Source organism: Austrofundulus limnaeus, unplaced genomic scaffold (genome assembly GCF_001266775.1).
Source record: "Austrofundulus limnaeus strain Quisiro unplaced genomic scaffold, Austrofundulus_limnaeus-1.0 Scaffold485, whole genome shotgun sequence".
Taxonomy (NCBI): domain Eukaryota; kingdom Metazoa; phylum Chordata; class Actinopteri; order Cyprinodontiformes; family Rivulidae; genus Austrofundulus; species Austrofundulus limnaeus.
Genome location: NW_013952887.1, coordinates 347057 through 348827, shown reverse-complemented (window position 1 = coordinate 348827; position 1771 = coordinate 347057).

The following is a 1771-nucleotide window of genomic DNA, read 5'->3' as shown; positions in this document are numbered from 1 at the left end:
ACATTAAGGAGTTTGTCAACGCCTGTACTACCTGCGCTACTAACAAAAATAACAACCAACAACCAGTCGGTCTCCATCCATTACCCATCCTTGCCCGCCCTTGGTCTCACATTGCTCTGGATTTCGTTACTGGACTGCCACCATCCGAAGGTAACACAGTCATACTCACTATCATTGACAGATTCTCTAAAGCTGCCCACTTTGTTCCCCTGCCTAAACTCCCTCCATCTTTTGAAACCGCCCAATTACTTGTTAAACATGTCTTTTGTCTTCATGGTATCCCCTCCGACATTGTTTCGGATCGTGGCCCCCAGTTCGTGTCTCAAGTCTGGAAGGCTTTCTGTTCAGCACTAGGTGCTACTGTTAGTCTTACCTCCGGTCACCATCCCAATCTAACGGTCAGTCTGAGCGATGCAACCAAGAGTTGGAGAGTACTCTGAGGTCAATAACAACCCCTCTTCCTGGTGTGAATATCTTCCCTGGGTTGAGTACTCTCACAACTRCCACACATCTTCTGCTACCGGTTTCTCCCCGTTTGAAATATCTCTTGGCTATAACCCACCTTTATTCCCCAGTGAAGACACCGAAATCCTGGTCCCCTCTGTGCAACACCACATCCGCCGTTGCCACAAGATCTGGAAGCAGACTCAGAAGGCACTACTGAGGACCACCCAACAAAATAAACGATTTGCCGATCGTCACCGCTCATCTGCTCCCTCTTGCCAAGTAGGGCAGAAGGTATGGCTCTCCACTCGTGATATTAACTTGAAAGATTTTCCGAGAAAACTGTCCCCCAGGTTCATTGGCCCATTCTCTGTGGAGAAGATCATCAACCCATCAGCCGTCAGACTCGGTTTACCCGCCACGATGAAGATCCATCCCACTTTCCATGTTTCCCAGCTTAAGCCTGTCTCCACCAGTCCCCTTTGCCCACCGACCAACACCCTGCCCGCCTTCTCGACAACCATCCTATCTACACGGTTCGGAGGATCCTGGACGTTTGCCGACGAGGACGCGGACTTCAATACTTGGTGGACTGGGAGGGCTACGGACCGGAGGAGAGGTCTTGGATCCCGAGATCTTTCATTCTGGATCCATCGCTGATCACTACCTTCTACCAAGAACATCCTGAAAAGAAGTTGTAGATCGCCTGGAGGCGATCTTTAAGGGCACTGAGGCACTTCGGTGTTTTACACCAAATGCCTCCTTGCCTACCTGGCAACCCATATTAGGCGCACCTGCAGCTCATCAGCTGCAACTCACCTGGCTCATCAGCTGCAGGCTTTATAAGGGAGACCTGTGGATCAACTTGTCGCTGAAACATCATACTGCTCTGGTAATGTTCTCAGCCTGCTACTAGTTTTGACAACAGTAGTTGTATTTACTTGTTTGTATCTCCTTGTGATAATCTGTTTCCCAGGATTAAGTACCTGTTTTGTTGAAAGTCTCTGGACCCTGGTCTCGCCTGCCTGTCTTGCCTTGAGCCGCTCACCTGTTCTCATGCGCTGCCTCACTGCCTCCCCCTCATCTGTAAATAAGAAACTCACCTGTAAATACTCACCTTGGGATCTTAAGTATCGGACCTACTCCTCCTCGTGTCATCGGAAGCTCTCACCAGTAAGCAAATCTTCTCTTTACTTTCATAARTCATTTCCTGGATCAAACTGCCTCAAGACTCATCTCTGTCAACCCTCTGCTTTCAGGTCACGTCCACTCCCCCGTTCCTTTGTAAATAAACTTATTTCATTTTTATATACTCAAGTCTCTGCCT